Below are 27,501 nucleotides of genomic sequence, written 5' to 3' on the forward strand. Positions count from 1 at the left end.
CCCATAGACAGCAGCCCACCAGGCCCCGCCATCCCTGGGATTCTCCGGGCAAGAACACTGGAGTGGGTTGCCATTTCCTCCTCCAATGCAGGAAAGTGAAAAGTGAAAGTGAAGTCACTCAGTCGTGTCCGACTCTTCGCGACCCCATGGGAAGCAGCCCACCAGGCTCCTCCGTCCATGGGATTTTCCAGGCAAGAGCACTGCAGTGGGGTGCCATTGCCTTCTCCGACACTTGTCACTAAGTGTACATTTATCAACTAATGATGCAAATTTAACTTTTAAATGGTCAAGTGAGACTACTCAAGAGAGTTAGCGAGATAGTAATATATTCACGATGGAGAAGGAAATGGCAACCCACTCCAGTGTTCTTGCCTAGAGACTCTCGTGGACAGAGGAGCCTGGTGGGCTGCTGTCCATGGGGTCGCACAGAGTCGGACACAACTGAAGCGACTTAGCAGCAGCAGCAATATATTCACGAAGCACTTTACGTTGTTGATTTAAACAGTCTCTCCTGCAATGTGGTTGCTGTTTAGTTTCTCAGTCTTGTCTGGCTCTTCTGTGACCCCGTGGCCTGCAGCCCGCCAAGGTCCTCTGTCCACAGGGTTTCCGAGGCAAGAGGACTGACGTGGAGCATCGGCGTCGCTCCGTCCTAGGCCTGCTCTTCTCCAAGGGCTGGGGTGAGAGTGCCGCCCGCCAAGGGCCCGCGGAGGGCCGCCTGCCAAGACGCCGGAGCGGCCGAGTCCTCGTGTGGAGGCTCGTGTGGCACAGCAGTGTGGAGGCTGTCTCCGCGACAGCGGGTGCGGCCGCTCCGGCCCCAGGCGGCTCGGCGGGAGCCTGGCGGGTGTCTGCCGCGCGCAGCCCCTCCCCTCCTGAGGGCGGCGCCGAGCAGCGACGCGATGACGCGACGCGGAGCCGCGGGCAATGGCGGCCTCCAGGGCCTCGCAGCGGCCTGTCGAGGGGATCCTGAAGAACAAGAGCTCTACTACGACCTCCTCTCTGGCGGCCTCGGCCGAACAGCCTGGCGAGTGTTGACAAGAGCTGAGTAAAAGGTCCCAGAAGTGGGATGGAATGAACATCCAGGCGACCTCATCCAGCACACGAAGCCTAGGGTTTAGTGAAGAGAGCCGAGCACGCCTTCTCACAGTATGGTGGCTGATGAGGAAGATCCACTGAGTGAGTCAGAAACCGCTGAAGCCCTGACCCCAGAGAGCTTAGCTCGGAAATGAACTGCAGCAGCTGCTGCTGAAAGCTCCGAACCGAAGTATCAAGTTCAGTTCATTTCAGTTGCTCAGTCATCTCTTTGCGACCCCATGAATCGCAGCAAGCCAGGCCTCCCTGTCCATCACCAACTCCCGGAGTTGACCCAAATTCATGTCCATCGAGTCGGTGATGCCATCCAGCCATCTCATCCTCTGTCGTCCCCTTCTCCTCCTGCCCCCAATCCCTCCCAGCATCAGGGTCTTTTCCAATGAGTCAGCTCTTCACATGGGGTGGCCAAAGTACTGGAGTTTCAGCTTTAGCATCATTCCTTCCAAAGAAATCCAGGACTGATCTCCTTCAGAATGGACTGGTTGGATCTCCTTGCAGTCAAAGGGACCCTCAACAGTCTTCTCCAACATCACAGTTCAAAAGCATCAATTCTACGGTGCTCAGCTTTCTTCACAGTCCAACTCTTACATCCATACATGACCACTGGAAAAACCATAGCCTTGACTAGACGGACCTTTGTTGGCAAAGTAATGTCTCTTTTTTTGAATATGCTATCTAGGTTAGTCATAACTTTCCTTCCAAGGAAAGTCTTTTAAGCGTCTTTTAATTTCATGACTGCAGTCACCATCCACAGTGATTTTGGAGCCCCCCAAAATAAAAGTCTGACACTGTTTCCACTGTTTCCCCATCTATTTCCCATGAGGTGATGGGACCAGATACCATGATCTTCATTTTCTGAATGTTGAGCTTTAAGCCAACTTTTTCACTCTCCTCTTTCACTTTCATCAAGAGGCTTTTTAGTTCCTCTTCACTTTCTGCCATAAGGGTGGTGTCATCTGCATATCTGATATCAAGTTAGTGAACCAGAAAGCAGTGGAGATGAGGATACTGACCTCTTACCTGTAGGAGGAAAAAAGTGAGTTTGAAATGAAAAGGAAGCTTAACTACAGTGAAGGACTGACTATTAAATTAGCTAGACAGTTAATCTCAAATTAATTTTTTCCAGTGGTCATGTATGGATGTGAGAGTTGGACTGTGAAGAAAGCTGAGTGCTGAAGAATTGATGCTTTTGAACTGTGGTGCTAGAGAAGACTTGAGAGTCCCTTGGACTGCAGCGAGATCCAACCAGTCCATCCTAAAGGAAATCAGTCCTGGGTGTTCACTGGAAGGACTGATGTTGAAGCTGAAACTCCAATACTTTGGCCACCTGATGGGAAGAACTGGCTCACTGGAAAAGACCCTGATGCTGGGAAAGATTGAGGGCAGGAGGAGAAGGGGATGACAGAGGGTGAGATGGCTGGATGGCATCACCGACTTGATGGACATGAGTTTGAGTGAACTCCGGGAGTTGGTGATGGCCAGGGAGGCCCGGCGTGCTGTGATTCATGGCGTCGCAAAGAGTTGGACACGACTGAGTGATTGAACTGAAATGAACTAATCTCAAAAGACTGAAATGATGAGGAGGGGGATGAAGAAATGTCAGAGACTGTGGCTGGAAAAAGTATGGATATGGAAGAATCAAGTCAAGGATCTGCTACAAGTGACCAACTGCAAAACAAATCACAGAGTTCATAGAAGAGATATTTTTCAATAAAGTAATTATCAAATACAAACTCTGTTACTGTAATATACTGCTTCTTGTTCTCTACAATTCATGAGTTAAGTACCAAAATACATACCAGTTATATATTTACCAGGGTTAAATAACTTAAGAGGCTAATTAGACTGAAAATACCCAACTGATACATATATTCTTGTGTAGTACTTAAACACAAGTACAGCATAATGTCATCCATTTGTAAAAATACTGATTAATTTGTATAAGATATATAGCTTTTCATGCTTTAGAAATTAATATCTTTTGGGAAGGGAGAGGGAATCTAATTTATTTTCTTCATTTCTAGATGTGATAGCTCTTATAAAAGGTTGGGTTAAAAAAATCAAAATCCAATTAGAACAACAGATCATATAGGCTGATAAATATATTCAGTCTGAAAAGTATTTTAACACATGTGTTCAAATTGTCTGTTTAACTGGAAAGAATCACATTATGATTTACTGTTGTATTTTCTGACATACTACTACCTTTAAAATTCCTTTTGAGTTTCTTTTATATTTACAAGGAAAGGAGTAAACTTTTTTTCTCATCCAAACTAGCCTTTTTTTTTTTTCATAGATAAATTATCAAATTTGCCAAAAAGAAAAGAAAAGAAAAAGAATACTGGAGTGGGTTGCCATTTCCTTCTTCAGGGGTCTTTCCGACTCAGGAATCAATCGAACCTGTGTCTCCTGCATTGACAGGTGGATTGTTTACCACTGAGCCCTTCAGTGAGAGGGCTTATATTGCTTAAATTAAATTGCTGCATGTGAACTAGGTCATATTTATTTTAATAAATGTGTTATTTGATACTAATTATGAAATGTCTCAAATATAAGCTCAACCAGCTTGCACAACTTGCAACTACTGTTCTTTACATAGACTTTTTCCTGGAATAAAGCTGTACTGATTATAGTACCTGGTATATGACTAAGATTCTGCAACTCTGCTGTTTGTTAATTTACTTGTTTGTTTTCTATGAATATAATAAAAGTTGATTGATTATATATTTCACCTAACTACCTTGAATCAGGATCATGTAAACTCTTCAATTCTGCCTTAAAATAGTCATACTGCCTTTCCACACAGTACTGCTGACAACATGCAGCTAGGTCTAACAAAACAGGAAACAGTAGATATCCTACATAGTTCAAGACATTCACATCAGATGGTTGGACATCAGCCTCACAAAACCAAGAGTGCTACCTCACTGAAGTATTCAGGGATTCCAATTGTCTGTGTCACTGTGTGATATTCAAGTACAAAGACAAGTTTGTGTTGCTCATGATGGTTTAGTCACTAAGTTGTGTCTGACTCTTGTGACTCCATGGACTATAGCCCGCCAGGCTCCTCTGCCCATGGGATTATCCAGGCAGGAATACTGGATTGGGTTGCCTTTTCCTTCTCCAGGGTATCTTTCCAACCCAGGAATCGAACCTGAGTATCTTCCCTGGCAGACAGATTCTTTACCAACTTGAGTTATGAGAGAAGCCCTCTTTTGCTCATATCCTCTTCAATTAGAAAACAATCCGTGCTTCCCAGGCCTTGATGTATACTTGCTGTGTTATTGAAGAATACCTATTTATCAAGGAACTCATAAACCTATCATCTTTGAGTGTGACCCAGAGCCTAAGAAGATTTTCTACCTGATTCAGTCTTCTTTGTGGGGAAGTCTAGCTCTCTGTTTTTATGACCCAGATGATTCAGTGATACTTGTTGAGTCTGTGAAAATCAAGATACTCCATGGAGACTGCTTAAACGCCTGAAAAAGAATCCCATTCTTACTTAAAAAAAAAAATTGTCCTTTTGGCAAATCCTTGTCTCATGTTAAGCAACTACTCTCGGTTTGCTGCTGGGTAGCAATAGATATGAAAAATTGACTCAGTACTCTATGTGACCAAATACCTGAGCTCCTATTAATAAATAAATACCAACAGATCCATGTTAATTTTTGCATATACTCAGCTGGATTTCAGCATATAATGGAAGAATACCTGTATATAAGTTTGATTAGAGTAGGCACTAAGGGTTAAATTAGGTTGCTAAAGCTGCTGTTTAGCATTCCTAATATACCTAATTCTGCTACCTATGATTTCTTTTTTTTGCAGGAAACCATTCAGTTCAGTTCAGTTCAATCACTCAGTCCTGTCCCACTCTTTGTGACCCCATGAATCGCAGCACGCCAGGCATCCCTGTCCATCACCAACTCCCGGAGTTCACTCAGACTCACGTCCATCGAGTCGGTGATACCATCCAGCCATCTCATCTTCTGTCATCCCCTTCTCCACCTGCCCCCAATCCCTCCCAGCATCAGGGTCTTTTCCAATGAGCCAGTCTTTCCCATCAGGTGGCCAAAGTATTGGCATTTCAGCTTCAGCATCAGTCCTTCCAATGAACACTCAGGACTGGTCTCCTTTAGAATGGACTGGTTGGATCTCCTTGCAGTCCAAGGGACTCTCAAGAGTCTTCTCCAACACCACAGTTCAAAGGTATCAATTCTTTGGCGCTCAGCTTTCTTCACAGGCCAACTCTCACATCCATACGTGACCACTGGAAAAACCATAGCCTTGACTAGACGGACCTTTGTTGGCAAAGTAATGTCTCTGCTTTTAAATACGCTATCTAGGTTGGTCATAACTTTTCTTCTCAGGAGTAAGCATCTTTTAAAATTTCATGGCTGCACTCACCATCTGCAGTGATTTTGGAGACCCAAAAAATAAAGTGTGACACTGTTTCCACTGTTTCCCATCTATTTTCCATGAAGTGATGGGACCAGATGCTATGATCTTCATTTTCTGAATGTTGACCTTTAAGCCAACTTTTTCACTCTCCTCTTTCACTTTCATCAAGAGGCTTTTTAGCTCCTCTTCACTTTCTGCCATATGGGTGGTGTCATCTGCATATCTGAGGTTATTGATATTTCTCCCAGCAATCTTGATTCCATCTTGTGCTTTTTCCAGCCCAGCATTTCTCATGATGTACTTTGTATATAAGTTAAATAAGCAGGGTGACAATATACAGTCTTGACGTACTCCTTTTCCTATTTGGAACCAGTCTGTTGTTCCATGTCCAGTTCTAACTGTTGCTTCCTGACCTGCATACAGGTTTCTCAAAAGGCAGGTCAGGTGGTCTGGTATTCCCATCTCTTTCAGAATTTTCCACAGTTGATTGTGATCCACACAGTCAAAGGCTTTGGCATAGAAAGGCAGAAATAGATGTTTTTCTGGAACTCTCTTGCTTTTTTGATGTTCCAGCGGATTTTGGCAATTTGATCTCTGATTCCTCTGCCTTTTCTAAAACCAGCTTGAACATCTGGAAGTTCATGGTTCACATATTGCTGAAGCCTGGCTTGGAGAATTTTGAGCATTATTTTACTAGCATGTGAGATGAGTGCAATTGTGCAGTAGTTTGAGCATTCTTTGGCATTGCCTTTCTTTGGGATTGGAATGAAAACTGACCTTTTCCAGTCCTGTGGCCACTGCTGAGTTTGCCAAATTTGCTGGCATATTTAGTGCAGCACTCCCACAGCATCATCTTTCAGGATTTGAAATAGCTCCACTGGAATTCCATCACCTCCACTAGCTTTGTTCATAGTGGTGATTCCTAAGGCCTACTTGACTTCACATTCCAGGATGTGTGGCTCTAGGTGAGTGATCACACCGTTATGATTATCTGGGTCATGAAGATCTTTTTTGTACTGTTCTGTGTATACTTGCCACCTCTTTTTAATAACTTCTGCTTCTATTAGGTCCATACCATTTCTGTCCTTTACTGTGAAATATTCCCTTGTTATCTCTAATTTTCTTGAAGAGATCTCTAGTACTCCCCATTCTATTGTTTTCCTCAATTCTTTGCATTGATCGCTGAGGATGGTTTTCTTCTCTCTCCTTGCTATTCTTTGGAACTATGCATTCAGATGCTTATATCTTTCCTTTTCTTCTTTGCTTTTCACTTCTTTTCTTTTCACAGCTATTTGTAAGGCCTCCTCAGACAGTCATTTTGCTTTTTTTTGCATTTCTTTTTCTTGGGGATGGTCTTGATCCCTGTCTCCTGTACAATGTCACGAACCTCCGTCCATAGTTCATCAGGCACTCTGTCTATCAGATATAGTCCCTTAAATCTATTTATCACTTCTACTGTATATTCATAAGGGATTTGATTTATGTCATACCTGAATGGTATAGTGCTTTTCCCTACTTTCTTCAATTTAATTCTGAATTTGGCAATAACGAGTTCACGATCGGAGCCACGGTCAGCTCCCAGTCTTGTTTTTGCCGACTCTGTTGAGCTTCTCCATCTTTGGCTGCAAATATAATCAGTCTAATTTTGGTGTTGACCATCTGGTGATATCCATGTGTAGTCTTTCTTGTGCTGTTGGAAGAGGGTGTTTGCTATGACCAGTGCGTTCTCTTGGCAAAACTTTATTAGCCTTTGCCTTGCTTCATTCCGTACTCCAAGGCCAAATTTGCCTGTTACTCCTGGTGTTTCTTGACTTCCTACTTTTGCATTCCAGTCCCCTATAATAAAAAGGACATCTTTTTTGAGTGTTTGTTCTAAAAGGTCTTGTAGGTCTTCATAGAACTGTTCAACTTCAGCTTCTTTAGCATTACTGGTTGGGGCATAGGCTTGGATTACTGATATTGAATGGCTTGCCTTGGAAATGAACAGAGATCATTCTTTCATTTTTGAGATTGCATCCAAGTACAGCTTTTTGGACTCTTTTGTTGACCATGATGGCTACTCCATTTCTTCTAAGGGATTCCTGCCCGCAGTAGTAGACATAATGGTCATCTGAGTTAAATTCACCCACTGCAGTCCATTTTAGTTCACTGATTCAGAGAATGTCGATGTTCACTCTTGCCATCTCCTGTTTGACCACTTCCAATTTGCCTTGACTCATGGACCTAACATTCCAGGTTCCTATTCAGGAAACCATTAGGGACCAGTTAATTCAGATTTGTAAGCATTACCACATGACTTGTTGTGGGAAAATTAACAATATGGTGACAGTCAGGCTCTCTCACCCCATGCTCTCACACCCTCTCACCCCATGTTCCGTGAACAATGACTTTGCATGGTTGTGTAATGACTGAGACCACCTATTGCACTGCACATGCGCGTAATGAAGTATTCACTTGGTTAGTGACTGCTTTGTGCAGTTCACCTAAATGGGCTTTGCCATGAAAGCCCTGGCTGCTGCTGCAGTGGGGCTACACTGAAGCAACATCGTAGTAATGTTATATGAGGTTATGTTATGGCTACATTATGGCTGTGTTATAGTTATGTTATGGCTGCTACTTTGCCTGCAATGGCACCCCACTCCAGTACTCTTGCCTGGAGAATCCCATGGACAGAGGAGCCATGGGCTCCTCTGGTGGGCTGCAGTCCATGGAGTTGCTAAGAGTCGGACACGACTGAGTGACTTCACTTTCACTTTTCACTTTCCTGCATTGGAGGAGGAAATGGCAACCCACTCCAGTGTTCCTGCCTGGAGAATCCCAGGGACGGGGGAGCCTGGTGGGCTGCCGTCTATGGGGTCACATGAAGTCGCACACGACGGAAGTGACTTAGCAGCAGCAGCAGCTGGCTGTTGCGTCAGTCAGGGGAGAGGCTGTGCCCAGGAGAGACTGTCCTGCCAGCCAGGAGAGACTAAATGTGTCTGCAGTTCCTACAGCTCCTCAAGTCTTCTTCCAGCCTATTAGCTTGCACCTTGTCTACCCTGGTTTCAGCAAACAGTGTGAACAGCAAGACAACTGGTATCCTGAACAGGATCAGCTATACAATTGGCGTAGTTGGCAGGATACCCAGCAGGTAGGGGAGTGGGGATCCTCATTGAGAGAGAGAAAAAACAACCCATCAGATGTCCTGCAGTATATGTGGATGTTCTGGCATGGGCTGTTTTGAAATCTGAATTGGACATGGGACCCTGCATCCCTTGTGGTGACCTCATGGTGTGACTCTCATCCCTCCTTTGAAAGGGACACGTTGTCATCATCTGTCTGATCTTCTCTAAAGAGAGCAGGGAAGATGGCAGAGTAGAAGGATGTGTGCTCATCTTCTCCTGCGAGAACTCCAAAATTACAATACACTGCTGAACAACCATCGACAAAAGAATGTTGGATCCCACCGAAAAAAGATACCTTATGTCCAAGGGCAAAGGAGAAGTCCTAGCAAGACAGTAGGAGGGGCAAAATCATGTTTAGAATCAAACCTCATACCCTCCAGAAACAATCGGAGGGCTCAAACAAAATTTTCTGTGCACCAGGACCCAGGGAGCCCACAGAGACTGAGCCAGTCCTGCCTTTGAGTGTTTGAGTGTCTCCTGTGGAGATATGGATCAGCAGTGGTCTGCCACAGGGGCAGGGGCTCTGGGTGTAGCAGACCTGGGTCACAGAGCATGGGGCATAAGTCCTATTGGGAAATCGCCATTAACTCCACCATAGAGTCACCAAGCAGACAATCCACCAACTGCAGAATTATACCAAATAAATTCTTGCCCTGTTAAGAAAGTTAAGAAAGGATTTTTGTGTCCCCGATTTCTTGTTTGTAGAATATAGGTTTCATTGAGCCTTCTTGAACTTCCCTGAGTTCCAAAGGGTAGATTCAAACAATTCTTGATCAGGGAAGGGAGGGGACGCAGAAATGGGTGCAATCAAGAGGTGGTACAGCATTGAGGCACGACCCTCATTCTTACTCAAGGAATATGCACAACAATATCTTTGAGCTCTTCTGCAGAACTGGGCTCTCATCCACCTGGAGGACGGTAACTTCAGGCTGAGTGAAAGATTTCTGGAGCAACACCCTTACTACCGTACCACCAATTAATCAGAAGAAAGTCATACACTCCAAAACCCTTACCCCAATTTTGCTGTCCTGTTCTGGGTACCAGTGATGACCACCCTGTTAGGTCTCCTGTTTGCTCCCTGTCTGCTTCATCTCTGATGTGTCCAACAGTTTCAGGCTAAATTGCTGTTACTAGGCAGGGTGAATGCTGGTTTCAGGCACAGAATACCTTGAATTAGCTCAGGTAGAGAGAGACTTCTGCTCTGTTAGGCAGGACAATACCCATGCCCAGATGGAAGAAGTTACAGAAGAAAGACACCTCCACCCCAGTTCCCAAGGTGTATCTTAAGTATGAAGTCTCTCGGGGAGGGGTAAGTTGTTAAGGGAAACATGCTGACTGAAACCACTCACCCTGGCCAGGCAGCATAGTAATCATTCACATGAGGTATTTTACAATAGAAGGTCCTGGGAAGGAACACGGAAATAACAAGCCACTGCCAACTGGAAGAATTTGGAAAAGGTCAAAAGGAGACACCAGGTGTCCTACCACATGTAAGAATTTTTCTCACTGGCATCATCTTGGCTGAGCAATGCCTGCACGACCAGGAAGGAACCTGAGTCTGTGATTGGCCAGAGAAAATCTGGAAACTAATCCCATCACCATAAAACCCGAGACTGCAAGCCACAAGGCAGAGAAGTTCTCCCACATTCCCTTACCCTCCTGCTCTCCGCCGGAGGGCCCCTTCCCAGTAAAGTCTCTTGCTTTGTCAGCAGGTGTGTCTCAGACAATTCATTTCTGAGTATTGGAGCTCACTCTGGGGTCCTGGAAGGGGTCCCCTTCCTCCAACAGATATTCCATTTCCACTCACCTACTGAAAGACATCTTGGTTACTGCCAAGTTTTTGACCTTTAGGAACAAAACTGCTGTAAACATCTTGTGGAGACTTTTGTGTGAAAAACTTTTCAACTCCTTTGAGTAAATACCAAAGAATATGGTTACTGGATTGTATGGCAAGAATATACTTAGTTTTATAAGAAATCACCAAAGTATCTTCCATGCTCCCAAAAAAGTATCTGTACCATTTTGCACTCTCATTATAAATGAATGAGAGTTCCTGTTGTTCCTATCTCTGCCATCATTTAGTATGGTCAGTGTTCTAGATTTTGGCCATTCTAATTATAGCATCTCACTGTTGTTTTATTTCCCTGATGGCATATGACACAGAACACTGTTCACATGCTTATTTGCAATCTCTATACATAATGGATAGAAATTAAGACTAAAGTGGTTATTGACAGAGGTTGGGGTGTAGGGAAAATGAGGAGATGCCAGTCAACGAGTAAAGTCTTCTAGTCATAAGATGAGCAGATTCTGGAGATCCAATATGCACATGGCAATTAACATGAAATTCACAATGTGACACAACTGAAAGCTATTAAAAGAGTGGATCTTAAATGTTATGACCACACAGACCAAAAAATGTTAGCTATGTGAAGGGATGGAGGTGTTAGCTAATCATACTGTGATAATCATTTCACAATATATGCTTATATCAGATCATCATGTTGTACAGTGTAAAACTGCATACATGTCCATAATATATCAATAAATCTGGGAAGAAAAGGTGTTGCATGTCATTACCAATCAGAGAAATGTAAGTGAAAACAAAAATGAAGCATCAATGCATCCTTACTAGAGTGACTAAAATAAAAGCTTATGATAACTTCAAAAGCTGACAAAGTAGAGAAAGTTGATCACTTATACGTTGCTTGAGGATGTAAATGCTACAACCCCTCTGGCAAACAGCTCATGAGTTTCATTTAAAACAAACAAACAGAAAAGATTTTAATATAAGACCCAGTAACTGCACTCTTGGACATTTATCCCAGAAAAATGAAACATGCTTATGCAGAACTTGAACACAAATGTTCCTGTTTGTAATAGCCCCAAAACTGGAAACAATCCAAATATCTTCCTATGGGTGAGTGATTATATGAAGTGAAATTCATCTAAACCATGAAATTCTACTTAGCAATTAAAAGAGGAAAAAAAAAAAAACTAGCATAAGCCCTGAAATTTTTTTTTTTTTTGGAAAGCAAGTGTTTGACTTCAGCTTTGATTGTTTGAGGCATCCACTTCAAAGAGGCATCTATTTCAAAGCGAACTATCTTGAAAACACACATTTCCAGCCCCATGACTAGATAAAGAGCCAGGCTGTCCCTCCCCCGCACCCCAGCCCAGGCTCCTTTGTTTTAGATAGCTGGTCATTTAGGTTGTTTGCCTTTCTTACTCCACACTTTAAATGACCTTATGCTTTAAATTCACGAGCAAAAAGTGAACTCATGAAACACTAGGCCACCAGTTTCAATCCCAATAAAACAAAACCCCAGGAGAGGTGCTTCAAGATGGAGTTGTGGGAAGATCCTGAACTCATTTCCTCCCATGGACACAGCAGATCTGTAGCAACAGAAGGAGCTGTTTTAAAAAGCTCTATTTTAAAAAATTCTGAGAATGAGCTGAACTGTCCCATCACAAAAAGGATAAAGAGGGCACGTTAAAATGAGAGGAGAGGTAGAGACCTAGTCTCTCCCCAAACTCCACTCCTGGTACAGGGACCCACAATTGGGATGGGGGATTGTCAAAACAGAACATCTCCCTCAGGAGTAAAGGGTTGAAACCCCACACTAGATGCTTCAGCATTTGAGACACAGACCAAAGGGCCAAGCTCCTAAAAGCTGGCTTTGAAAGTGATGGGCCATATGCTGAGGATATTCAGAAAACTGAGATACTGATTATAAAAGGGTCCATGCATAGCCTTAACCTCATTCGCCCTGGGACCCAGCACAAAAATAACACTTTGAACAGTGCCTCGGCCTTCTGTGAAGGAGATTCACTTGCTAATCTTAAAGCACCTGCCAGAGGTTCGGTGTCTGCTGAAAGTCCCTCCGGGTACGGTGCCATATGCGCATTCACTCTCTACATTGCCAGCGCAGCACCTGTGAATGCTACCTTCGCAGTATCCCTTTGTCTTGCTGGACCTGCTTGCCCTGCCCCACAGCTGGACCCCAAGCCTGCCCTGCCTGGTGTTCCCCAGAAAGCTATAACCAAAATAACTAGCTAAGGGATACAAACACACAGTGATGTGATAAATGAAATCAAAAGCATAAGATGTCGGAGGAAGGAGTACTAACACAAAGTTTTAGGATGTGTTTAAATGTAACTTGATAACAAAATACAGCATATATATATATATATATATGCATATGCTGCTTAGTTTTTTCAGTTGTAGCTGATCCTGTGTGACCCCATAGTCTGTATCCCACCAGGCTCCTCTGTCCATGGGGATTCTCCAGGCAAGACTACTGGACTGGGTTGCCATGCCCTTCTCCAGGGGATCTTCCCATCCCAGGGATCAAACCCAGGTCTCCCTCATTACAGGTAGATTCTTTACTGTCTGAGCCACCAGGGAAGCCCAAGAATAGTAGAGTGCATAGCCTATCCCTTCTTCGGGGAATCTTCCCAACTCAGAAATCGAACTGTGGTCTCCCGCATTGCAGGGGGATTCTTTACCAGCTGGACTTCCAGGGAAGCTTATGTGTGTGTGTATATATGTAAGCTAATACATGTGAGTCTTACAGTAACCACAAAGCAATAACCTAAGTAGATGCACAAAAATAATAAGAATAGAATTTAAATACAACAGTAAATGTATCAAACCACAAGGGAAGAGGACAAGAGAAGAAAAGAGAAACAGAAGCTACAAAGCAGCCAGAAAACAAAGAACAAAGAGGCAGTAACTACACAGTTTCCAGAATTATTTTAAACATAAATGGACTAAAATCTCTAATCAAAAGACACAGAGTGACTGAGTGGATAAAACCCCCAAAACAACACCTATCTATAGAGATTCACTTCAGATGTAAGGACAAGAGCAAATTAAGAATGAAGGGCTTAAAAAACAGGTTTCCTCCAAATAGAAACCGAAAGAACACTGGGGTAGCAATACTTATATCAGAAAAATATAGACTTTAAAACAAATACTATAATAAAGACAAAGATGTGCACTGAATAATGATAAAGAGATCAATTCAAGAAGAATATATAACATTTGTAAATATTTATGCAACCAACATAAGAGCATCTAAATATACAAAGCAAATATTAATAGACCTAATGGAAGATGTTGATACAAAGATAGTAAGAGACTTTAATACTTCCTTATATCAGTGAGTAGGCTATCCAGACATAAATCAATAAGGAAACATCAGCCTTAAATAACGGGTTAAAATATTAGATTTAACACCCCCCTCCCATATGTATATAGGCAAAATATTCTATCTAAAGCAGCAGCATACACATGCCTCTCAAGGTGAGTTTGAAACATTCTCTGGGATAAATCATCTTAAGTCACAAAAAAGTCCCAATTTTAAGAAGATTGAACTAATATCAAGCATCTTTCCAACCACAATGGTATGAAGATGGAAATTATTCACCAAAAGAAAACTAAATTAGCACAAATATTTGGAAATTAAACAATGTTACTAAACAACAAATGAGTCAACTAAGAAATTTTAAAAATAAATTAAAAATAGATTGATGCAAATGAAAATGGAAATGCAACTTACCAAAAGCTATGGCATACAAGAAGAGTAGTTCTAAGGGGGAAGTTCATATCGATACAAGCCTATCTCAGTAAACAAGAGAGGTTCAAATAAACTATTTAACTGTATACCCAAAGAAACTGAACAAATAAAACACTAAGTTAGCAGATTGAAAATAATTATGAAGATAAGAATAGAAAAAAAAGAATAGAAATAAAACTAAAAACAAAATAGATAAGATCAATAAGACTACATCAAACGAGAGCTTTTGCACAGTGGAGAAAAGAAACTATCAACCTATCAATTAAATAAAAAGACCATCTACTGAATGGGAAAAAAAATTTGCAAAGGATGTATCACCTAGGGAGTTAGTACAAAAAAATACAAAAACTCATACAACTTAATATTTAAAAAAACATGACTTAAAAATGGGCAGAGGATCTGAATAGACATTTTTCCAAAGACGGCATATAGGTGGTGAACAGACTCATGAAAATATGTTCAGCATCACTTATCATCACGGAAATGCAAATCAAAACTACAATGAGATACTGCACAGCACTTGTCAGAGTGGAAAACGACAAGAAATAGCAATCGTTAGCAAGGATGTGCAGAAAAGGTAAGCCTCATGAACTATTGGTAGGAAGTAAATTGGTGCAGCCACTGTGGAGAAGAATATGGGCGATTCTCAAAAAAATTAACAATAGAACTACCATGTGATTAATCACTCAGTCATGTCTGACTCTTTGCAACCCCATGGATTGCAGCTCGCCAGGTTTCTCTGGCTTTGGGGATTCTCCAAGCAAGAATATTGGAGTGGGTTGCTACGCCCTCCTCCAGAGGATCTTCCCAACCCAAGAATCAAACCCAGGTCTCCCTTATTGCAGGCAGATTCTTTACTAACTGAGGCACCAGAGAAGCCAAGAACTACCATATAATCCAGTAATTCACTCCTGGGTATTTATCTGCTGCTGCTGCTGCTAAGTCGCTTTAGTCGTGTCCGACTCTGTGTGACCCCATAGACGGCAGCCCACCAGGCTCCGCCGTCCCTGGGATTCTCCAGGTAAGAACACTGGAGTGGGTTGCCATTTCCTTCTCCAATGCATGAAAGTGAAAAGTGAAAGTGAAGTTGCTCAGTCGTGTCCAACTGTTAGCGACCCCATTGACTGCAGCCCACCAGTCTCCTCTGTCCATGGGATTTTCCAGGCAAGAGTACTGGAGTAGGGTGCCATTGCCTTCTCCGGGTATTTATCTAAATAAAACATAAACACTAATAAGAAAGGATATATGCACCCTTATTTTCATTGCAGTATTATTTACAATAGCCAAGATATGGAAGCAACCTAGATGCTCATCAAGAGATGAATGGATATATATATATATATATATATATATACATGGGATATTTTTATATCTGATGTGATATATCTGATATATATATACATATAAGATGTGACATATTTATGTATATAATGGAATATTAGTCATTAAAAAGGATTAAATCTTGCCATTTACAACAACATGGATGGACCCAGAGGGTGTTAAGTGAAATAAGTTTGACAGAGAAAAACAAATACTATATGATTTCACTTATATATGAAATCTAAATAACAAAAATTAACAGCCGTAACTAAATAGAAACAGAGGCACAGATACAGAGAACAAAGAGATAATCGCCATAGAGAAGGGAAAGAGGGAGACAAAGAACTAAGTGACAGTGATTAAGCAGTAACATTTTCAGTGGCAAAATAACAGAGTCAGAAGTTTGACATGTACGTTGTGGGAAACACAATCAAAAGCTATGGAATATCTTTGTATGGTGACATATAATAATTAGATTTATCATGGTGATCATTTTGAAAGATACAGAAATGTCAAACAACTCTCTTGTGAAACAGGAACTAACATGGTATTGTAGGTCAATTAGTTCAAAAACAAAACCAACAAACACGTTAAAAAGAAGACAATAGATTTGCAGTTACCACAGGTAAGGGGTGGGCTGATTGGAAGGCAGTCGAAAAATACAAGTACTATGGATGTAGAGTACAACATGATAAATACAATTAAAACTGGGGTATTATATATATATATACATATTATATTTTATATATATATATACATATTATATTATATATATATACATATATGTTGTTAATGGTGTAAATCCTGAGAGTTCTAATCACAAGGAAAATACTCTTTTCTATTTCTTTAATTTTGTATCTATATGAGGTGATGGCTTAGCCACTAAATTTATTACTGAAATCATTTCATGATATATAGGTCAAATAATTACTCTGTATATCTTCAACTTAAATAATGCAATATGTCAATTATATCTCAACAAAATTGAAAGAAAAAAGGAAATAATCAATGAAACTTAAAGGTTAGCTCTTAAAAGAATTGAATAGAATGGGCAAAACTTAGTTATACTCATTAAGAAAAATAAAAAAAGAATAGTTGTAAATAATATAACAGAGAATCACAAAGAATCATGAGACTACTATGTTCAATTATACAACAACAAATTAGACAATCTAGAAAAAATGTATAAAGCTAAGAAACATACAATACTCCAAGACTATACAATGAATAAATAGAAATTCTGCATAAAGCAATTGCTACAAGGAGATTAAATCAGTAATCAAAGAAGTCCCCAGCAAATCAAAGTACAGGTCCAGAAAGCTTTACTTGTGAGTGTAACGAAACATTCAAATAAGATTTAATACTATCATTCTCAAAGTCTCTGAAAAATATAAAATGAAGGGAACACACCCAAGTACATTTTAAAGGCCATCATTGCCCCAATACCAAAACCTGACAAAGATATCACACACATACACACACACATGAAGAAAATTAAAGGCCAATATTCTTTATAAAATGTCTTCCCCAGTGGCTCAGTGGTAAAGAATCTGTCTGCAATGCAGGAGACACAGGTTCAAATCCCTGGGTTGGGAAGATCCCTTGGGGAAGGAAGTGGCAACCCACTCCAGTATTTTGCCTGGGAAATCCCATGGACAGAGGAGCCTGGCAGGCTACAGTCCATGGGGTCCCAAAAGAGTTGGACACAAAATAATAATGACATCCCTGAGAAACATAAATGCAAAAGTCATCAACAAAATGTGAGCAAAACCATTTTAACAGTATATTAAAATAATCATACATTATTCCAGGGATTCAAGAATGGCTGAATACATACAAATAATCAATGTGATATACCACTCTAACAAAATGTAGGAAAAAAATCATATAATCATTTAAATATGTTCAGAAAAAGTATTCAGTGTCCATTTATGATTAAAAAAAAAAACTTTCAACAAGGTCCATGCAGATGGAAGGCACCTTGACATAATAAAGGCCATGTATGACAAGGCTATAGTTAACCCATACTTAAAGATGAAAAGTTGAGAGCTTTTCTTTTGAGATCAGGACCAAGACAAGAATGCCAAGCTCATCATTTTTATTCAACATAGTGCTGGAAGTTCTCACTAGAGCAATTAGGCACGGGAAAATCATCCAAATTAGAAAGAAGCAAATTTGTCATGATTTGCAGATGACATGATACTATACATAGAAAACCCTAAAGAGTACACAAACACACACACACACACACACACACACACACACAAACTGTTAGAACTAACAAACAAATTCAGTAAAGTTGCAGGATAAAAGATTAAGATGCAAAAATTTGTTACATTTTTACACAATAGGAATTAATATCAAAAAAGGAATTAAAAGAATCCTATTTACGATTGCATCAAAAAATAATAAAATACCCAGGAACAGATTTAACCAAAGAGGTAAAAGACCTGTATACTAAAAATTATTGCTGAAGAAAATTGAAGAAGACACAAACAAATAAGACATTTATTGTCCAAGGATTGAAAAATAATACTGTTATAATGTCCATGTTACCCAAAGCAGACTACAAATTCAGTACAAGCCCTATCAAATTTCCAATGGCATTTTTTCACAGAAATAGAATAAACCAACCCCATAATTGTATGGAATCATCAAAGACTCCAAATAATCAAAGCAATCTTGAGAAAGAAGAGCTAAAAGCTGAAAATATCATGCTTTCTGATCTTACGCTATTCTACAAAGCTACAGTAATCAAAAGCATGACATTGGCATAAAAACTGACAGATCCAACAGAATAGAATAGAAAGCCCAGAAATAAGCACACACATATTTGGTTAATTAATTTATGAGAAAGGAGTCAAGACTATATAACAGGAAAAGGGTAGTCTCTTCCATAAATGGTGTTGAGAAAATCAGAAAGCCACATGCAAAAGAATGCAACCTTATAGTTAACTACAGAAGAATTAACTCAAAATGAGTGAAAGGCTTGAAAGTAAGACCACAAACCATAAAATTCCAGATGAAAACATTGGTGGTAAAATTTTATATGTTGATCTTAGCAATATTTGTTTGCATCTGACTCTAAAAATAATCACATCAAAAATAAAAATAAACAAATGAGACTATCAAACTAAAAAGCTCTGTACAGAGAAGAAAACTATCTACAAAAAATAAAGTCAGTCTATTAAATGGGAGAAGGTTATTTGCAAGTCAGATATTTGATAAGAGGTTAATATCCAAAATATGTAAAAAACTCAAACTCAGTAACAAGAAAAAAAATCCAAATTTTAAAAAAGACAAAATTCTGTAAAGCAATTATCCTTCAATAAAAATATAAATTAAAAAAAGGGCAGAATTTGAATAGACATTTACCCAAAGAAAACATATAGATGGCCAACAGGCACATAGAAAGATGCTCAACATTAATCCTCAGGGAAATGAAAACTCAAAATCACAGTGAGATATTACCTTACACCTTTTAAAATGGCTGTTATCAAAAAAATATACAATGGCATGTGGAAAAGGGCGTGGAGAAATGGAATCCTTGCACACTGCAAACTGTAAATTGATAGAGCTGCTATGGAAAACAATATGGAGGTTTCTAAAAAAATTAAAAATAAACCATCCATCAGTTCAGTTCAGTTCAGTTGCTCACTTGTGTCCGACTCTATGTGATCCCATGAACTGTAGCATGCCAGGCCTCCCTGTCTATCACCAACTCCTGGAGTTCACCCAAACTCATGTGCATCGAGTCAGTGATGCCATCCAGCCATCACATCCTCTGTTGTCCCCTTCTCCTCCTGCCTCAAATCCTTCCCAGCATCAGGGTCTTTTCCAATAAGTCAACTCTTCGCATGAGGTGGCCAAAGTATTAGAAGTTTCAGCCTCAGCATCAGTCCTTCCAATGAATACCCAGGACCAATCTCCTTTAGGATGGACTGGTTGGATCTCCTTGCAGTCCAAGGGACTCGGAAGAGTCTTCACCAACCCCACAGTTCAAAAGCATCAATTCTTCGGCACTCAGCTTTCTTCACAGTCCAACTCTCGCATCCATACATGACCACTGGAAAAACCATAGACTTGACTAGATGGACCTTTGTTGGCAGAGTAATATTATCTAGTAATTCCGCTTCTGGATGTTTATCAGAAGAAGACAAGAATTCAAATAGATGTATGCACACCAATACTCACTGCAGAAATATTTACAAAATCAAGATATAGAAGCAACTTATATGCCAACTGATGGATGAAAGGATAAAGAAAATGTGGTATATTTAACACAATGGAATATTATTTAGCCATAAATAAGAATTAAATCTTGCCATTTGCATTAACATAGATGGACCTTGAGGATATTATGCTAAGTCAAATGGATCAAACAGAGAATGGCAAATACATCATTTCACATATATGCTATGCTATGCTATGCTAAGTTACTTCAGTCGTGTCCGACTCTGTGCGACCCCATAGACGGCAGCCCACCAGGCTCCCCCGTCCCTGGGATTCTCCAGGCAAGAACACTGGAGTGGGTTGCCATTTCCTTCTCCAATGCATGAAAGTGAAAAGTGAAAGTGAAGTCGCTCAGTTGTGTCTGACTCTTAGCGACCCCATGGACTGCAGCCAACCAGGCTCCTCCATCCACGGGATTTTCCAGGCAAGAGTACTGGAGTGGGGTGCCATTGCCTTCTATATGTGGAAGCAAATAAAAAGCCAAACCAAACCAAACCAAACCAAACTCTAGACATAGAAAATAGATTGGTGGTTGCCAGGGGGAATATAACTCTAGCGTGGGGCAAACAGTGAAGGGCAGCAAGAGGTACAACCTTCCAATCTTAAAATACATGTCTTGTAGTTGGAATAATAACTATAGATATGCATTGCATAATTTGTAACTTTGTATGGTGTTAGGCAGAAACTAGACTTACAGCGATCACATCACAGTCTATGCAAATATCTAATCATTTTGTTGTAGACCTGAAACTAATACATCTAAATTATACTTCAATTAAAAGAAAACATGATGTATAACTGCAGGTATTTCTACCTTGAAGAAAATGGCTTCACTTGAAAAAAAGAAAAAAGGGCAAAACCCCAGGCCCACACTTTTATTTTCTTTCCACAACCTTATTTTATGGTACCAGGTGTTCTGTACACTTTCTAAGACTGGTAAATAAAAAAATTTATCTCTTTCAAGGTTTTCTGATATTTACTTCTGAGGTTATCTTGGAATCATAATAAGACTCTTAAGGCCAAGTCCATTCACACCACTGGTTATTTACAGGCTGAGACTGGTTTACCACAAGAATAGAGTACTGAGATATAAAACAACTTGCATAAACTTTAAGGGAATTATGCTGATTTGAAAAAAGCCAGTTTCAAACTGCTACTTACTGTATGATTCTATCTATGTAGCATCTTTGAAAGGGCAAAATTATAGCAATGGAAAACAGGTTAGTGACTGCCAGCACTTAGGATGGGGGTCAGCGAGATTGGTTATAACTGGGTAGAGCAAGGGAGCCTTGTGGTGATGGCATGTTCTACATCTTATTTGTGGTAGTGGTTACTCTAAACTACACGTGTGATAAAATTTCAAAGAAAGATACATGACTTGATTGTGCTTGGGCTGCTATAACAAAAATACCGTACTGAGTGGCTTCAGTTCAGTTCAGTTCAGTTCAGTCACTCAGTCCTGTCTGACTCTTTGAGACCCCGTGAATTACAGCACACCAGGCCTCTCCGACCATCACCAACTCTGAAGTTCACTTAAACTCATGTGGATCGAGTCACCGATGCCATCCAGACATCTCATCCTCTGTTGTCCCATTCTCCTCCTGCCCCCAATCCCTCCCTGCATCAGAGTCTTTTCCAATGAGTCAACTCTTCTCATGAGGTGGCCAAAGTACTGGAGTTTCAGCTTTACCATCATTTCTTCCAAAGAACACCTAGGACTGATCTCCTTTAGAATGGACTGGTTGGATCTCCTTGCAGTCCAAGGGACTCTCAGGAGTCTTACAGTTCAAAAGCATAAATTCTTCTGTGCTCAGCTTTCTTCACAGTCCAACTCTCACATCCATACATGACTACTGGAAAAGCCATAGCCTTGACTAGATGGACCTTTGTTGGCAAAGTATTGTCTCTGCTTTTGAATATGCTATCTAGGTTGGTCATAACTTTCCTTCCAAGGAGTAAGCGTCTTTTAATTTCATGGCTGCAATCACCATCTCCAGTGATTTTGGAGCCCCAGAAATAAAGTCTGACACTCTTTCCACTGTTTCCCCATCTATTTCCCATGAAGTGATGGGAGCAGATGCCATGATCTTTGTTTTCTGAATGTTGACCTTTAAGCCAACTTTTTCACTCTCCTCTTTCACTTTCATCAAGAGGTTCCTCTTCACTTTCTGCCATAAGGGTGGAGTCATCTGCATATCTGAGGTTATTGATATTTCTCCCGGCAATCTTGATTCCAGCTTGTGTTTCTTTCAGCCCAGTGTTTCTCATGATGTACTCTGCATATAAATTAAATAAGCAGGGTGACAATGTACAGCCTTGATGCACTCCTTTTCCTGTTTGGAACCAGTCTGTTGTTCCATGTCCAGTTCTAACTGTTGCTTCCTGACCTGCATATAGGTTTCTCAAGAGGCAGGTCAGGTGGTCTGGTATTCCCATCTCTTTCAGAATTTTCCACAGTTGATTGTGATCCACACAGTCAAAGGCTTTGGCATAGTCAATAAAGCAGAAATAGATGTTTTTCTGGAACTCTCTTGCTTTTTCTTTGATCCAGCGGATGTTGGCAATTTGATCTCTGGTTCCTCTGCCCTTCTAAAACCAGCTTGAACATCTGGAAGTTCACGGTTCATGTACTGCTGAAGCCTGGCTTGGAGAATTTTGAGCATTACTTTACTACCTTGTGAGATGAGTGCAGTTGTGCGGTAGTTTGAGCATTCTTTGGCATTGCCTTTCTTTGGGATTGGAATGAAAACGGACCATGTGGCAGAAGCGCGCCAGCTCCGATGGACCTCACAGAAGTGTGGCAGAGAGGAGCTACCCTACGTCCAAGGTCGGGGGCGGTGGCCCAGAGTGCCAGGCTGTGACAGCGCAGGAGCAGCAGAGAGGAGCAAGCCCACGTCCAAGGAGCAGTGGCTGCACGGGCGCAGGAGGGCTGAGAGGAGCTACTCCACGTTCAAGGTCAGGAGGGGCGGCGGTGAGGAGATACCCCTCGACCAAGTTAAGGAGCAGCTGCTGTGCTTTGCTGGAGCAGCCATGAAGAGACACCCCACGTCCAAGGTAAGAGAAACCCAAGTAAGATGGTGGGCGTTGCGAGAGGGCAGAAGAGGGCAGACACACTGAAACCATAATCACAGAGTGGCTTAAACAACACCAATTTATTTGTCACTGTTTTGGGGAAGCCCAAAATCAAGGCATCTGTAGATTTCCTGCCTAGTGAAAGCCTGCTTCCTGGTTCAACAACTGTCTTTTTGCTGTGTCCTCACAGTGTGAGTTTCCAGGTGGCTCAGTGGTAAACTACTCACCTGCCCATGCTGGAGATGCAGGACATGTGAGTTCAACTCCTGGATCAGGAAGATCCCCTGGAGAAAGAAATGGCAACCCACTCCAGTATTCTTCCCTGGGAAATCCCATGAACAGAGGAGCCTGGCGGGCTACAGTCCATGGGACAGTTCATCGGCCATGACTGAGCAACTGAGCACACACACATGTATGCAGTGGAAAGGGCACGAAGCTCGCTGGGGTTTCTACCAATTCCATTCATGAAAACAGAGCCTTCATGGCCTAATAACCTCCCAAAGCTTTCACTCCAAACACCACCGTACTGGGGATTAGGTTTCAGCCTATGAAGTTTTAAGGGACACAAACATCCCTTCACGTGTATATGACATACACATCCTGGTCTACACACACAGGATACACACACTCACTCTAATCTGTGTATGTAGGACTGGAAAAAATATGAAAAATTTCTGTGGATTGTACTAACATTAATTTCCTGGTTCTGATATTGTATTATACTTATGCGAGATGTTAACACTGGGGAAGACTGTGAAGTATGCTTGGGACCTTTTGTACATTTCCTTGCAACTTTCTGTGAAATACCCATACACACACACACACAAACATACACACACACACACGGCATTCTTCTAGGCTTTAAGACAACAGAGAATATTGTTTTCCTATAGACTAAAAAGCTTCTTGATGAAAGTGAAAGAGGAGAGTGAAAAAGTTGGCTTAAAGCTCAACATTCAGAAAACTAAGATCAGAAGCCTCTGGTACCATCATTTCATGGCAAATAGATGGGGAAACAGTGTCAGACTTTATTTTTGGGGGCTCCAAAATCACTGCAGATGGTGACTGCAGCCATGAAATTAAAAGACGCTTGCTCCTTGGAAGGAAGGAAAGTTATGACCAACCTAGATAGCATATTAAAAAGCAGAGACATTACTTTGCCAACAAAGGTCCATCTAGTCAAGGCTATGGCTTTTCCAGTAGCCATGTATGGATGTGAGCGCTGGACTGTGAAGAAAGCTGAGCGCCAAAGAATTGATGCTTTTGAACTGTGGTGTTGGAGAAGACTCTTGAGAGTCCCTTGGACTGCGAGGAGATCCAACCAGTCCACCCTACAGGAGACCAGTCCTGGGTGTTCATTAGAAGGACTGATGCTGAGGCTGAAACACCAATACTTTGGCCACCTCATGCGAAGAGCTGACTCATTGGAAAAGACCCTGATGCAGGGAGGGATTGGGGGCAGGAGGAGAAGGGGACGACCGAGGATGAGATGGCTGGATGGCATCAACGACTCGATGCACATGAGTTTGGGTGAACCCTGGGAGTTGGTGATGGACAGGGAGGCCTGGCATGCTGTGGTTCATGGGGTCGCAAAGAGTCTGACACGACTGAGTGACTGAACTGAACTGAACTGAGCTGATAGATGATTCATGGCTTATTTTGTCTTGAGTAACTTTAACTTTTTATTTGAAGATAATTACAGATTCAAGAAAGTTGCAAGAAAAGGTACTCAGGAGCCCCATGCATACTTGCATACTCAGAAATATAGAAACTGTTCTTGAATTCTTTACCAAAAAATCTATCAATATTAAAAGCAGACAAGATATCTTTAAATTAATTCTATCAATTTACACATATCTAACACGTTCAGGATGGTTTTTATTTTTATTGTCCATTTCTAATTTGCAATGGATATGCAGTTAAAGCTTTGCAAATGGGTTTCAAGCTATTAATGACTGACATACAATTCTTAATTGTTAGAGTAACCAAAGTGCAATGTATGATAAGGATGTAAAAGTGAATTTCATTTGTATAAATCAAGCGCAATAGCAGAAGAAAATCTTGATTACATTAACAGTGAGGAAAAGACTCAAACCCCTCATATGGCCCCAATTTTCAAACTTAGATGTGATACTGATTTTTGCACTTTGTTGAAATAAAACTTACTGTCACAGACTTTTTTTTTTTTTTTGGGAAACCTTTTAAGATAAAAAAAAGTTGAGCTTTATTTTGTCTTATTTCACCAGAAATATGAAATCTTTCTCATTCTGCCTTTCATTCTACTCCCTCCCCTCTACCTCTTTCCTCTCTTTAATAGACTAGGTTTCACTTTAGGCACAGAAGAATCAACACAAGACTAAATACAGTATACTGCTACCCATCAAGGACTAGACGAAGTATATAAAAAGTCTTCCACATTGAGTAAAGTCAGTGAAACATGCCCTTTTGTTTCATAAACTTTTAGCTAGTCAAAAGTTCATTTTGTTGGAAATAAAAGCATATTGGACACACAGGTTCTGACTCAGTTATAAAAGTAATAAAGATCCCTCAAAGCAGTGGCCTAAATATGACTGGCATTTTGTTCTCAGATAGAAGAAGTATATAAGCAAACTGCACAGACTAGGTTGGTATTTCCAGGAACACACCAGGGACCAGCCTTCTCCTGGTTCACATCTCTGCAAACCCTAGGGTGTAGCTTTGATTCCTACAACAAAAGAGAGCTGATAGTTCCAGCTGTCTCAGTTACATTGCTGGCAACAGCATGGAAAAAAGGTGTACCGAGTCATTTCAAGAGCCCCTCAGAAGTCCTACATAATACTTTCATTCTTATCTTAAAGATAATAACTTGGTCAACTAGTTATTTCACAGGAAGCTGGAAAGGTTTCCTTTTGAAAAGTAGGCAGTGTGCCAATTGAAATGTGGAGTTTTCTGAATTTCAGAGAGGAAACATAGAATGACTCCTGGGAGACAAATAAATATCCCTGCTATAGGTGCCATGAAGTTGACTCCAGCTTGCAAATTTGTCACTGAACAGGAATGCATCGAATAGCAATTCAAAGCAATAGTTAATTACTGATCTGTTACGTTTTTATTGTCAAATGCTTAGGGACATCTACAAATGTGGAGAAAATAATTTGCAAATCAAATATTGGATAAGGGGCTTTATCCAAAATATATAAATAAATATTACCACTCAATGTAACAAAAGACAAATGACACAATTTTAAAATGGGCAAAGATAAAAATAAACATTTGTCCAAAGAAGATATACAAGTGACCAATAAGTAATTTAAAAATTATTAATATTTTTCATCATGTAAATAAAAATCAAAACTACAATCTGGCCCGACTTTATACACATTGGGATGGCTATAATCAAGACAGACAACAGTAAATGTTGGTGAGAATGTAGAGAAATGGAAACTCATAATTGCTGTTGAGATTGTAAAATGGATGCACACTTTGGACAGCAGTCTACAGTTTCTAAAAATGTAAATGTTATAATTATTACATGAATCAGCAATTCTACTTCTAGTTAAATACCCAAGATAAATCGAAACAAGTCTCCACACAGATATTTGCATATTAATATGTGTACTGACTTTATTCAAAATAGTTAAAAAGTTGAAACACCCCAAATATCCACTAACAGTGGAATGGATAAATTAAATATGGTATATCCATGCAATAGAATATTATTTGACCAAATAAAATAAATACTAACACAGTTGACCCTGTGTACCTGTGGTGCTGGGAGCCAGCGTGAGGAACTCCGCCCATGGCAAAGGTCATGAGGAAGGAGGCTTCGGCATATGCAAAGGCATGATCAAGCCTCAGGAAACCCCCTGTTCCCGAGCATCTACCCCCAAAACCAGAGTCTACCTACTTTACTGTTTCATGCTCTCACCTATACCTCTGACTTTATGGGGGGCTGACCCCCATTATCTCTCTCAGAGAAGGAGTTAGCTTACAGCTCCAAGTCAATAAAAATTCCTGGGTGTGACAAGAGTGTTTCAACTTATGAACTCCTCTGAAGGTTATCTAGCCTGCCTGTACAGGTTTGTCTGGCCACATGTGATTGTTTACAGCCTCTCAGTCGTGAGAGGCATGAGATGTTTTAGACTTACTAAAGGCAGATTCTTTTGGGAAGTTAGAAATTATTGGTATAGTGGGTTGGTTAGGAATTATATTGGTGAAGGGTTTTTCATTTGTTGTGCCAATAATTGCTGCTAATTCCCTGCCCTGGGTGTGACAAGGGTGTCTCAGGTCAAACCTCTCTACTGGCAAACTAGCTTGTGTGACAGGATTATCCATACTCCTGCCACTATGCACATGATTGTTTATGACCTCTCAACCATTAACAGCACAGAGAGTTTGGAGTATTTTGAAAATCTTAATTAGCATAAGGCTTTTTCTCATTGTTGAGTCAATGATTGCTGCCAGGCCTTCATATCCTTAGGCACCTGGGAATATAGTAATTAATGTATTTGGAATATAGAAAAGGAAATATAGTAGTTTTTTATGTTAGCAATACTAGACTTTTTGAGTTAATGAATTTTCTCTTTTGCTATAGATCACTGTACTTTGTTATAAATCACTGTGTCCTTGCTATGTAAAAATGTAACTTTATCACTATCTTAAGA

The 27,501-nt window shown here is 40.7% G+C and overlaps 1 pseudogene; it reads left to right on the forward strand.

Moving 5' to 3' along the window:
* Positions 1–921: 921 nt before the first annotated feature.
* LOC138088770 (protein phosphatase inhibitor 2-like) lies at positions 922–2,784 on the forward strand (annotated as a pseudogene).
* Positions 2,785–27,501: the final 24,717 nt, after the last annotated feature.

The sequence above is a fragment of the Capricornis sumatraensis genome, chromosome 11 (genome assembly GCF_032405125.1).
Source record: "Capricornis sumatraensis isolate serow.1 chromosome 11, serow.2, whole genome shotgun sequence".
NCBI classification, from domain to species: domain Eukaryota; kingdom Metazoa; phylum Chordata; class Mammalia; order Artiodactyla; family Bovidae; genus Capricornis; species Capricornis sumatraensis.